At 52.6% G+C, this 13,382-nt stretch overlaps 1 protein-coding gene across 6 annotated transcripts in view, besides 2 other annotated features; it reads left to right on the top strand.

Moving 5' to 3' along the window:
- Nucleotides 1-13,382, top strand: part of Ctif (CBP80/20-dependent translation initiation factor) — a 266,492-nt gene that overhangs the window by 191,640 nt on the left and 61,470 nt on the right. The window lies entirely within an intron of this gene.
- Nucleotides 227-4,460: an enhancer, noted in NCBI's record as "VISTA enhancer mm18". NCBI's record gives its function as "enhancer in: midbrain (mesencephalon)[3/4] | heart[4/4]" and the evidence as "EXISTENCE:transgenic organism evidence [ECO:0001131][PMID:17130149]".
- Nucleotides 2,390-3,694: an enhancer, noted in NCBI's record as "VISTA enhancer mm257". NCBI's record gives its function as "enhancer in: midbrain (mesencephalon)[6/8] | heart[8/8]" and the evidence as "EXISTENCE:transgenic organism evidence [ECO:0001131][PMID:17130149]".

Raw genomic sequence — 13,382 nt, 5'->3', positions numbered from 1 at the left:
CATGTGAAGATGACTCTGGCACCCAGGCTCCATCACAAAATTTTACACTGGGGGTGGATGAGATCCTCCAGCGAGGACCATGGGGACCTCTAGGGCAAGCTAACATCTCATGTATTTGTAGGGTTTCCGGAAGCCACCGGCAGGTCTGAGAGGTCCCAGGCAGCCTAGGCAGAGGGTGAGACAAGGGTCTGGTTCCCCAGGGACAGAATCTGTCCAGAGATATCACTGTGTCTAGGGAGCCCAGTTGCCCTCGGGGACCAGAGCGCTAATGAGCTCCATCCCTGGAGGCTGCATATTTCCAGCTCAGGCAGGTCGGACTGTCTAGCACTCCTTGTTCTTCCCAGACAGCGGGAGGAGGTGTGAGGACAGGCCTGGCTGTCAGCAGTCCTCCCACACGGTGACAGGAGTGGACAGGAATCTCAGAGGTGAAGAACAGGCATGAGCCTTGGGATAAGGCAGACTGCAGCCCCCCAGGCCTTCCCACCTTGAGAAGGGGCAGTTAAGGAAAGGGGAGGAGGGCTTCTTCCTTGCCCCAGGCGCCACTCTCTCCAGGCCTTGGGTGGCCCTAGCCAGCACTGCCCTCCTGCACACACTACAGAACTGACTGGCCTTAGGTTCCCACAGGGGCAGCTGTGAGACCCCTGCATTTCAATGCCATCCGTTTATGCCAGGGTCTGTGTTGGATCACTGTGTAGTATGAAACCCTCTAGTGGGACACTTCCTGAAGTTATTCACCTGCCCATTTTGTTAGGATCTTCCTAAAGTCGAGGACTAGAAGACTTGGAATCCCAAAGTTCTAGAAAAAGTATTGTGAGCATCACAGCAGGCAGACAGTATGGTGACTCGTAGCTTTTCTTTTAAAGAACTCAAGGGAGCCAAGCAGGAAGATGGATGGAGTTACTTTGTAGTCAGCTACAAGTGTCTGCTATCTACAGGACCTATCAGCCAGCAGTGTGGGACAGGAGCTCATACTGATACTTAGCTATGTGGCCCAAGTGAAACTGTGCCTAGAGCGTCCTTCTTCTCTGGGCCATAGTTGGTAGAGGAGGTTCGAACCATGGATGTGAGACCTATGTCCTAAGTGCCTACATTACAGAGACAGAAAGGAAAACCCAGAAAGGCCAGGAAACAAAGCCATACAGCTAGTAGAAACAGTAGCAACTGGGGCCCGTTCACGTTCACATCCTGCCTTTCTTAGAATGTACTGCCAACTGAGTACCCACAGCCAGAAACACGTCCAGAGGTCAGTGAGGTTCAGTGAGGTCTGGTGAGGCCAGGTACGGGCAGAAGGCAGGTGGCCAAGAAAGGAGACAAGAGGTAGAGACAGAGATGACAGAGTGGTTCAGAGCCTACAAACTAAACAGTGATCGTGTGTTCTCCCTCTGTCATCCCGAGACCTAAGAATATGAGGACCACTCTTGGCTGAAGCTCAGTGTGGGGCTGGGGGTGTGAGCCTTCACTCCCTGTCTCCCTGGAAAGCGGGCAGGGTCCCTCTCTATCTGTGAACAGGCAGCAAACTGGCCTGGCTGGGCCTCATGAAGGCAAGAAGAAGAAATTGACCCTTTCCTGGCGAGAGAGCCAGGCACAGGAAGGGAGCACTGGAAGCTGAAGCTCTGGATGGCAGGGAAGGGTCTGCAGGTGGCTGGGATGCTCTTGTTGTGTCTTTGAGCAGCCTGCGTAGTCAGAGCCACATCAAGTCTGCAGAAGGCCCGAGAAAGCAGATAATTTCCCAGGTGACCTTGTTCCTTGTGTTACCTGTTTGTACACACCTTTAACTACTCTCTTCCCAAGCCCCCCAAGGCTAAGCCTTAAACTGTAAGAAGAACTAGAGACAGACAGACAGTGAGAACTGGGTACTCTTAATGATTGGGGACCATGGGGGTAGTCGCACAAGCAGCCCGAGTTGCCCAGACAAAGAGCTGCCTTGTCCGAAGTTTTCTCGGCCTCTGTGGCCATTTCTTTTATTTTTAAACAACCCCCATTGCTATGTGATTTGTCATGACCTTGTCCATCGCAGTGGCCGTGGCTGCATTTCAGAAGAAAATTAAGTGGCTCAGGACTCGAAACTGGAAAGAGCAGAAGGGGTCTCACTAGAGGGTGAAGAATATTCAATGCTACACATTACTCACATATACACACACACACACACACACACCTCCCTAGCCTTCACTTGTTAGCATATATCGTCTCCCTGCAAACTTGGCTGCCCACCACAGACACCTTGGCTCCTCTGCCTGATAAAGGGGAAGTTTTCGTGCCGTGCACTTGAGCGTACACTGATACAGGGGTGTGGGGCTTGCTGCCGGCTCACCATGCTTCCTCCCCCTGTCCAGACAGAAGAGGCAGTGGGAGCTACTTGACAGGAAAGTCCCAGAGGGGCAAACTGGCCAGGGGCCACTCAGCCTAACAAACATCCATTGAGCTCCTGTGTATGGCTAGGGAAAGAGTACTCGGGTAGGGCCCAAGGAAGGAGGGACGTTCAACCGTCCCTTCCATGATCCTGTCCGCTCTGGCGTCCCACCCCTCCACTGTCTGGCACGGTTTTCCTCCACTTAGATCTCAGAAAGCTAAGCAGCCGAAAAAATGCTCCCTAGGGGAAGTCACTAAAGGCAAACCCACCCTGTCACAAAGCTACAAAGTTCCTCTTCTCTTTCTCACTGTCAGTCTCCCTGGTGACCCCGAAGGGCTCCCTTGCAAAAGTTTGTTCTCTGGACTTTGTGTTTTTCCCTATCTGCTTGACCATCCTAGTGCCTGCTGGCTCAGACCCCAGCGCCAGCCCCTGTCTGTCCCTGCAAACACAAGTCAGCTGTGTGTGCAGACAAAGCCTGCAACTCCGCGGGGGCTGGGCCAGGCAGAAGGGACATTTCCAGGGAACTCTGGGGGCAATGGCTGGGAGGGCAGAGGCGACCGTCTGATTAGCAGGGAATCGGCGTCACAGTCTAAGGCAGAGAGGGTGCGGGGGCTTTGGCTGGTCCCCAGGGGCCAGTGGCTGTGGGTGGTGACCAGGGGAGGCAGCCAGGCTGGAAGAAATCTGCTGTTTGAGAAGTGGAGGAAACCGGCTGGAGCGGAGAGATAACAGCGTGTTCTCTGTGTGTCTGTGTGCGTCTGCGTCTGCCGGCGAGGGCGACTGGAGCCAGGCGGTCTGAGGCCGTATCTAGTGAGATTTTTGTTCTGGGTTGTGAAAGTGACCCATGGAGCCAGCAGCAGGGTTCAGGGCCTGGGAGAGAGGACACGTGTCCCTGGCCTCCTCCCCATGTCTTATGCTGGTCTCCCCTCCCTCCCTTGGTCAAAGCGTAGAAGGCTGGTGGGGGGGTGGGGGGTGGGGCGGGCGGCATCCTTAATACAAAGGAAATGGCACAAAGGCCTAGCTTTCAGCTTGATTGAGCCACTCGTTTTGACATATGAACTTGAATACTTCCCCTAATATTTCTGGCTGTCTCAGTCTCCTTGACTATATAATGGGGATTATTTATATCTTTCCTTGTGTAGCCCACTGGATAGCTGGAGAGTTCTTATGAAATAAGGGTGTGAAAATAGTTTATAAACTGTAGAGTGACACAAAGACTGAGAATGATGGGCACAGCTATGTCCCCTGGTCTGCTTAAGGAAGACTTGTCAGAGTACCTCGCGGTGGGAGGCAGAGGAGGTAGTGCCAGATAAGGACCCTGGGGCTCCCAAGAAGGTGACTCCCTCAGTAAACAGGCAGGAAGGGATGTTTCCCTGGGTGGGGGGCTCATCCCTAGCTTGCCCTCACAAGGAGCAGCTGGCCTGGGTCGAGCATAGACTTCTCCAGGGACACAAGAAAGCTGAACGAAGACCCTTATCCATGGTAGCCAGGGGGTCTGCCGTTGCCAGGGAGATAAGTTACAACTGCTCAGAAATGTGGGAGAGCCCCTCACTTCGCTCTCTTAAGCCTCAACTGCCAGGTCACCTTCTTGATCCCCCATATCCCCGACCTGGAAACCAGCCAGATGATCTGGGAACTCAGAAGGAGCTGGCAAGAGAGGCAAGACTGTGAGTCTGGGAGTCTGAGAGAAGCTGAGCTATTTAAAGCATGCAGTGTGGGGCGAGGGGGTGGGGGTGGCGAATGCCACCTACCCCAGGGGCCTTGCAATAGCTTGCCCTTCCCTGGCCCAGATCCTGTACCATAGGGCATCCACAGGACCATGGGTCAGATGTCCCGGCTCTGAGAAGCTGCAGCTGATACAGCATAAAAGGGCAGCCCAGCCTGGCCTAGGGGCTTGGGTCCTGTCTTCTGATCCTCCAGGCTGAGCTGATCCAGCCACATAGGCACCTTGATCCCCTGTGTCTTATAAATAAGGCTGATACTTATATTCCTGAAGAGGAATATAAGCCTGCAACCCCAGATGTAGAGGGCCAGTGGGCAGAAGTGGAACTAGGGGCTTTGCCTGGTTGCTACTTCCCATGTCTGGGTCTGACTTCTTAGCACACTCCAGGTTAATGTAATATCATACACATACACACACATATATGTATGTATGTATATGTATTCAATGGCCAGATACCTGTCTGGAGTTCTAAGCCCTTAGTTAATATTTTTTTCTTCTACAAGTGGCCTAGTCAGATACAGAGTACCACTCAGGCCACACAAGCAGGACCAGCTGAGAGTACCTTAGCAGAGGGCTTTCCACAAATCAGCATACGAACCAAAACTGTTCTTAGACGTGTACAGAGGCTCACCCACCGCTGTTTCTGGGAAGGGCTGACCCTTGCTCTGAGACTACAGATCTCCTACTGCCTTGGCACTAAACTGCCTTGCTTCTAGGGAGTGATGGATGGACATTTTAAAAGGCATTCTTAACAAAGCAGTGTTTGGAAACTCTCAGTTTATCAGCCCAAGAAATCATGGAGCTTGGAATTCTGGTTCCCTTGCCAACACTCAGCTCCCCAGGGCAGGATGCAGCCAGGGGTGCTAGTGTCTGGGCCCACAAGCCCAAGGCTGTGTATCCCCAGCCCAGTGGTAATTTCCTCTTCAGAGCTAGAATCTCCACCCACACCCACCCCCTGTTCTCTCACCATGTGGCTTGAACATGAGCATCTGGGAGCCCAGAGATGCTCTCCAGGCTGCTCCTGGTGGCACATGACATGATGACCTCATTCATAGGTGACATTACTTCTCACTCACTCCCGTAACTTCACATCCATGTCCCCGTGTTCTATTACCCACGTGGCCCAGATGTCCCCACATAAAGACTCCTCCAGTCTCACCCTGTCTGGCTCACATACTGATGGACAGCCTTATCCACGCCGAGGTGTGCCAGCACCTCTGTATGGTAGATACATACAGAGCATCCTCGTAACAAATGGAAAGATCCTCTCCTGCCCCTGAAGCCTTATAATCCTACGGCGTGGGGATACAGAAAGACAAAGCCACTGAGCGGTGTTACAGAGGCACGTGTGAACTACTCTGAGGATCTCATGGAGAAGGCCGGTTCTCCAAGAAAGGGTGACTGGTAGTCAGCACCAATGGAGGGCGCAAAGAACCTATGTGCCGGCCCATCAACTGAGCACAGTGCACTTGGGCAGAGGTGGCTGGGCTGAGGGGCCAGAGCCAGGTTGTGAGAACGGTTCGTCCTACCAAGGAACAGAAACCAGACCTTTGGGTCCCTGGGCCACTGGCAAAGAGTTTGTAAGGAGGAAGGTGGTGTTTCCTGACTGACATTGACAGGCCTCCCTCTGCGGCAGGATGGAGGGCTAGATGAGGGCTGCTGCCTCCTCTGCGCAGGAGACGTACCAGAGGGAACCTGCAAGAACCAGGATAGGCACAAGCAACCTCCAGTTGAAAAGCGCCGGGCACACGCCTTTAATCCCAGCACTTGGGAGGCAGAGGCAGGCAGATTTCTGAGTTCGAGGCCAGCCTGGTCTACAGTGTGAGTTCCAGGACAGCCAGGGATATTCAGAGAAACCCTATCTCGAAAAAAACAAAACGAAAAGTGACAGTAGAACCAGCCTCAACGGCTCCATCACCAACTGAGAAAGCAAGGTGAAGGACCGTGACCCAGAAAGAACAGGACACCAAGCCAAAGTCACCTAGTCTGGGAACCAAGGTCAGGGATCCACCCAGGAGTGGCAGACTCTGAGGAACTGGTTTTAGGTGAGAAGCCACAGAAGGCAGTGGGTGGGTGGGTGGGGGGTATTGGAGGTTTCCAGCTTGGGTGGGACCTCTTCCTTGAGCATGCACAGACAGCACTCTGAGTGGCAGGACCCTTGGGCAGAGTGGTCACACACACCCTGTGCACGTCTCCTGGGCTCAAGGAGGACACATTCCACCTGAGACTTTTCTACAGGTTATTCCCAATGATGACCAGTCTGGGATTTGAGGATAAGGATGCTGAGCCTGGACAGTTGGGATGGCTTTTATGAGGTCCTCCAGAGTCCCTTACGCTTGCCCCCGAAGGCATCAGGTCTGGGTACACCTGGGCATCGCATCACCACCAGAGCAATTGAACCAGTAAGGAGTCAGTTAGGACAGAGAACCAACAAGGGCAAAGGTCAGTCCTGGCAGAAGGGCCTCCCCTGTAGCCTGTAGCCTACCTCCCAGAGCAAAACAGATTCCCACCATGGGGAATAGAGGGCTGTTGGCTTCCACTTCAGATGACCTTTGGACTGTCTGAGCCCAGCAGGGAACAATGCGAAGGGTCTGGACCGTAGCCACATTCCTGCATAGGTGCAGGCCATAACTCTGCTGCTATAGTGTCCTCTGTCTGTACCAGGGCCCTTCACCTGCTTTCTCACATGGTGATAGAGCTGTCAGGAATTATAGCGGTGCCTGACACATTGTAAACACTCAATAAATACCCAGGGTTGGGAATGGGGGGGGGGGGGGAATTGCCTGTTGTCACTGTGCTGTCCCTCAGTTGCTGAGCAGACACCAGATAAGGCACGCCCCAGGCAGGGACAGGTGAACAATCTAATTAGTCATTGGCTGGTTTTCCTTTTGCCAGAATTCCTGGTCTACAGAACCCATGCCTAGAACTCTGAAGGTAAAAGAAAGATCAGGCCAGCTGTCTTTCCTCCTTGGCCACACCTTAGCATAGCTGTGAGCCTTCCTTCCCTGCTGTGACTACTGCCACCCCTGCTCCCATCAGACTAACTCTAGAAAAATCCTTCTGCCTGGGGCAGGGGTTAGGGATTAGAGTAAATGACCTCTGAGTGTCTCCGGCCCAGTGCAGCAGTAAAGTCCTCTTCTTTTACTCAGCCACTCAGCCTGGGCCCCACAGGGGACTACAGCCATATGGTTCACCTAGCAGACTGGATGAGGGTCCTGGGGCTGACTCTTTGTTTGGGGCCTCCACACCATTGAGGCAGGGGCGGGGCCGTGTCCTGACAACAGCCGTACCTTTCACTGGCCCTCTTAGAGCAGCTGTGAGGGACAGAGACAAGAGACAGATGACCAAGGTCTGCTCCGTCCTCAGTATTTGTAAAACATGGCAGAAAGGCCCATCCATGAACCACTGTGGCCCTTGTCAGTTCTCTGTTCTGTTTGAAAACGGAAAACTAGGGGAGGGTAGGAGAAAAGAGGAGGAAGAGGAAGGGAGGAAGAAAACGGAGGGGGGAAGGGAGGGGTCCCACATCTCTTAGAAGGCTTTTCCTCTTGCTTTTCTGCTTCAGCGGACGCATTCACTTGCAGGCTGTACAGCCGTCCTGCCTCAGCTGCTCCTTGGCCCTTAAATACTGCTACCCCCAAACCAGGAATGGCAAGCCCTAGCCCTGGCCCTGACCTCCAGGTCTCCCTCCTTCATCCTGGAAGGGAGGTGTGTGTGACTGTGGTCTGATCACATGTTCCCTGGTAACATGGAAGACTCGGAAAAGCTGACGGTCATGGGTTCGCGGTGCCAAGGGATGCCAGCTTGGCAGTCCTGAGTATACAGACTCTCTGTGTCAGTTAAGAAAGAACGGAGCTCAGTGCTCCTGCTTCAGGTTTCTGAGTGAAAACTCCCACAGGAAACATTCGAGGAGGCTCACCCTCCAGCCACTGGAGGAGAGGGGGCAGCTTTTAGTTGTGTCCTTTTCCCAGGGCAGAGATGGGAAATAGAAAAAGAATACAACATAATTTGAGTTAAGATGCTGTTTGGGGACTGGGACAGCTATCTTTTTGGGCAGAGCCCCATTCTATGGACCTTGCCTCTCAAGCAGAGTTGCTGGGGCCTGAACAAGGGGAACAGCCAGTGTTTCAGGCCAGGGTTCAAGGAGTTCGGGTTCTCCTCTGGGCCTCGCTCCTGAGAGTAGAGATGTTAGGCACCATCAGTGAGTCATGAGACAGTGCTCCTCTGTCTCCCCATACAGCCCAGGGACCCTACCAGGAGCATTTGACACCCCCTCCCTCTGGCTACACAGCTGCCCTGTAGTAGCTGCATTGCCAAGGAGATCTCCGAAGCAAAGAAGGTTTGAGAAACTCACTAAACAGCCAGAAAGTGAAGGGTAGCCTTCTTTGTAGATAAGACTCATGTATATGGGAAGGATGGAGGAGTGTGTGTGTGTGTGTGTGTGTGTGTGTGTATGTCTTCAGTAGGGGCAAAACACAAGACCCATGGCTATGACTGAGACACAGTGGCCATACTCAGAAATGGAAGCAAAAAGAAACCCTTGGACTTTTGTGTACAGTGGGAGTGAACTTGGCACCACCCCCACCTTGGAGGTGTGGCCACTGGAGGACTCTGTTGTGGCACAGTTGTGACATGGAGTTGGTTGATAGTGGCCAAGACTGTTCCAGGCTTACCTTCCAACAAGAAATGCTTAAGGCCCGGGGTCCCTGGGCAGATGCAGCAGTGTCATGTTTACCCTGGCACTACCTGACACCTGTCGGATGTGTGCAGCTTCTTTGAACACAGTCCTTCTAGACCACAGTATCCTTCCATAGCAGGAAGGGCTGGACCAGAGAAGCCTTTAGTCATTATCTTTGGCTTTGGGGATATGACGGCTGACTTATAGTTTCCTACAAATATGGTGAACAATGGTAGACCTAGGTGCAAATTCCTGATCCGTAGTATACTACAGATGTGGTACACTACCATGTGGCCTTGGCTAAGTTTCGTATTCTTTCCAAGCCTCAGTTTCCTTAATAATAAGGGGGTGGGGCTTTAATGAGAACACTCTATGGACTAACTATAGGAATTAAATTATATAATGTATGTAAAGGGTCTAGCACAACACCGGCCCCTCTGTAAGCCCTCAGAGATTCAACTGGAAGCCGGTTGAGGTAACTGTGATAAGAATTTGCATTTTAGTTTGTCATCACATACACAATCAAGTATAAATGAGGGACGTACCACATCCTTAAACCGGAAACTTATGATATTTAGATGTTAGTTCCTTTTATCTGTACGTAGCCCAAGCTGGCTTCCTGCTCAGTTATCCTGCCTTAGAGTCCCAAGTGGTAAGATTACAAATGAGCATCCTTAGTACAGCCCTTCCGCAGTGGTACTATAATTAAGCATCTCTAGATCCAACAGTCCCAACCTAAGGACCAACAGAGTTTCTGGCAAAAATTGGCCAAATTTCTTGATGGGAGGTAAGCCTGGGACAGTCTTGGCCACTATCAACCAACTCCATGTCACAACTGTGCCATCTTTTCTCCAGTGGCCTGCACCTCCAAGTGGGGTATCAAGTTCATCCTTACTGTGCAAAAAAGTCCAAGGGTTTCTTTACTTCTCTGAGTATGGTCACTGTGTCTCAGTCAGAGCCATGGGTCTTGTGTTTTGTCCCTACTGAAGACATACATACACACACTCTAAACTGTATATGGAAACTCAGAGGATCTGAAACAATATCCAAAAGTCTTGGGGGGAAAAGGAAGTTTATTAAGTATAACTAAGAACAGTTTGGGGTGTCAGGAAGCTTACGGCTCCGTAGGGAAGAGTAGATGTTTTAGTAAACACCTCTCTCAGTTCCCCAGGAGTGTAGGTCAAGAATGAAGACGTCAGAGCCTGACCCCTGACCCTGAGTGGCAGTTCTGTTCATCATGATCATCACCTCTCAGTATCCCAGGTGCCTCTAATGTACAATGGCATAATTATAGTACCACTGCCGAAGGGCTGTACTAAGGACTTAGCCAGTTAATGCACTGGTGGGGTACACTCTTTGAATAGAACCCCAAGCTCGGTGGTATTGCTTGGACTGACCAGAGCTCCTCATGTAAGAATGAGTCTCATATAAACGCTATGATATTTGAGAGAGACCACACGGTTAGAACACTCAATAATGCTCAGAGGGGTTCAGAGGCCAGGGAGCTTTGAACTTGGGTTGGCAGGGGATGTGCACAAAAGGGGTGGGGGTGGAGCTGAGTACAATTTGCATGCAAATCTGCCCAGATGTCCTGGCACTCAAAGCTGGGCTGAGAATGGGAAGAGAAGGTCAGAGCTCCTGCCCTTCAACCCCTGTACCATGGAGAAAGACGTCTGGAAACGTGAACACGTACTGAAAGGCTGTTGCTGAGATGCTAAGGAATCCTAGATCCAACCTCCTTGCCTGAGACCCAGGCTCAAAGTTGCTGGTGCAGTGTCACTAGGCTTAAGGTTAAACACAGAGATGGTCTCCTGCAGACCTGGAGTGAACAAAGATAACAAGGATTCTGCAAGGGGTTGCCTGGGCCCTGAGGAGACTTGCTGGAAAGACACATTCCAGGGGTCGTTTGACTAAGGGGACACCACCAGCGTTAGTCACCGAAGGGCAGCCTGCCAGGTCCTCCAGGACGCCAAGCAGAACCCTCTGGCTCAGGCCCAGCTTAGCAGTTCCCTCCCCGCCCCCTGGATACACGTAGCTCACCAGGCCTGGGGATATTTCCAGAAAGTCTAAGAAAGTCCTGGGTCTGGGGAGGCTGAGAGAGTGCCTGCCCAGGGCTGAGGGCCAGGTCCCTCACAGAGAAACAGACGTGCGGAGGGGAGGGGATGTGAGGGGAGGGAAGGCGAGGGGAGGGGCAGAGGACGTGACCGGCAGCTTTCATTCCGGGAGACCGGGGATTTCAGAGGAATGCAGCCAACTCGGCCTCTCAAGTTCCTACTTCAGACCCCGCCCGGCTGGAGCCTAGGGCGCCTGCCGGGGCCACCTTAGAAATCAGAGGGATGTGTCACAGGCAGTGCTGTGGAGGGGAACACGTCCTGCCTATAGTTCTGTGAGCAGACTCACCCCCACCCGACCCAGTCCGGTTCCTGAAAGCGCCTTCTGGTTCTGCAGAGCCAGGGGAGCCGCACTGACTCAGCTTCCTTCTCTCAGTCCCCAAACCTGGCCACCTACAGTCTCTACCAGAAACATCTCAGCGCCTAGAAACACCCAGTGCTTCTAGGAATATCACATCTCTATCATCAAGGTCATGAGTACACCTGGGGGAAAAAGAGAAATAGACTGCACCGCCCACCCCTACACTATGGCTCCGCCCACCCCAAACTATGGCTCCGCCCACCCCAAACTATGGCTTCAGTCTAGAGGGAGGGACACTGGCTGAAAAGGCTCCACGGGCCCAGGTAGCTCACAAGGCTCCTCCTGCATGGCTGGCTGGCCATGTTGTGAGAGTCATTTGCTAGACAGTTGAGGAACAAGATTGAGGAGGGGAAGAGATCCGTCCGGATGTCCTGCCACAGACATGTTTGTGGATTTACCCCCATTTTCTCCTTCCTTCCATCCCCGTTTCTATCAAGCTCTGGACAGACCGGCAGGCTCCAAGGCTGAACTAGCAGAGACCCAGAAAAAAAAGAGGAGGGGCTGTTTTCAGGAAGCTGGCTGTCTTTCATCATTTCTCTGCCCCGACCCCTACCCCAACTGGTTGAACGCTACTCCTCTGCCCACTTAGTTCTGCTCGCCCTGGGGTTCCTCCTCTTAGTGACAGTGAATAGTTTACAGGAATGTACCTGTGGCTTGCCCAGAGAGCCCGAGGCCCCGAGTTTTAATATGTGTTCTCCCTCCCAGAGCCAGCCCAGCTTAGCCTGCCTGCACCCCTCTATTTTCTGATTCCTAAGATTCCGTACAAATAGCCCTTCCTGTTCACCCAGGCTCCTGATGTCTGTCTGCTCCCTCACTGGGCATGTAGCTCTTTGCTGCCTGTTGTTTCTGGCCTCCTTTCAAGGGTCCGTTCCTATCTCTCTAACTACATTTCACGCAACTTGACTCTTGGGGCGGTCTATGAACACCTACAAACAGCCTACTGTGTGCCAAGCCTGGACTACAGGAGGGGAGCCCGTAGTAGGCAGAATAGACCAAACAACATGTCGTGAACGAAGCAAGGAACACAGAGGCCAGGGATCAGTAACCAAGCAGGTTACTTCTTTCTTATTCTGCAGTTAAGTGTGCAGGGAATTCGTAACTCTTGAGAGACCCAACCCAGAGTGCAAAATCCCAGAGGCAGGATATGCCTGCCCCGTGGAGCAAGGCCAGCAGCCAGCACTGGAAGGACTTAGGTCATCAGGGTGAGGGATCTGCAGGCTGCCACGAGGCTCTGTGTCAGTACTAGAGGAATGGAATGTGTAGAGATTGTGATCGAGACTGTGTCTGACTCAGGGTCAACCCTAGCTGCTTGGGTTGAAGTGGTCTGAGTTGGGTGTGGGGGGGAACCAGCTTGCAGGCTTCAGGAGAGGGCTCCAAGGAAAGGGTGGCAGGGGAGCTCAAAGGAGGGGCTCAAGGGTCAGGTGCAAATATCTAAGACATGCTGGTGTTCGGAGGTGTAATCTGGCAGGGATAGACCCAGGAGACATCAGGTGGCCTTTAAAGCCAAATGACTAGCTGTGGTCCCCAGGGACAGTGACCAGTGAGAAGAGCACTCATGTCACACAGGAGCTGCCTCTGGACCCTGAAGTTAGGAATGAGTGGGTGACAGGCCTGTCGCTTGCACCCTGCATGGCAGAGATGAGAGGCAGGGGGCTCTAGCAGCTCGTCCTAGAACCCTCTTCCACGCTGGCCCAGCAGAGGGCACATGGGGGCCAATTCACACCACTTCCGAACTGAGGCTTCTCCAACGGAGGGAGAAACAGGGGCAAGGCCACAGTCCCTGTTACCCCAAACCTCTTGACGTTTCATAGGAAAACGGTGTCGTTTTTTCTGTCCATCCCTCTGTGAGGCTTAAATTTCATCTTCCAGAAAAGTGACCCGGAGCCCGGAGCACAGGACAGGCACCTCTGCTATCTTTGCCCCCTGTGGCTTTATATAACTCAGGCCTTTTCACACAGCCATTCACAACCCTGGCTTCTGTCCTGCCGTGCCAATAAGATTAAGTATTCAGCTCCCACTATATTTTCTCCTCTGTACTGGTGACAAGATGTCCCCTGCCTCCACGACAGTGTCTCGGGTAAACAGAACGCAGTTGGCCCTCTGCATCCTTGGGTTCTACCTCTGCAGTTCAACCAACTGCAAGCAGAAAGAAACTTTTTTTTTTT

This window comes from Mus musculus, chromosome 18 (genome assembly GCF_000001635.26).
Source record: "Mus musculus strain C57BL/6J chromosome 18, GRCm38.p6 C57BL/6J".
Classification (NCBI taxonomy): Eukaryota; Metazoa; Chordata; class Mammalia; order Rodentia; family Muridae; genus Mus; species Mus musculus.
Note: the sequence above shows the minus strand (reverse complement) of the source record. Positions and strands in the feature narration are given on the sequence as shown.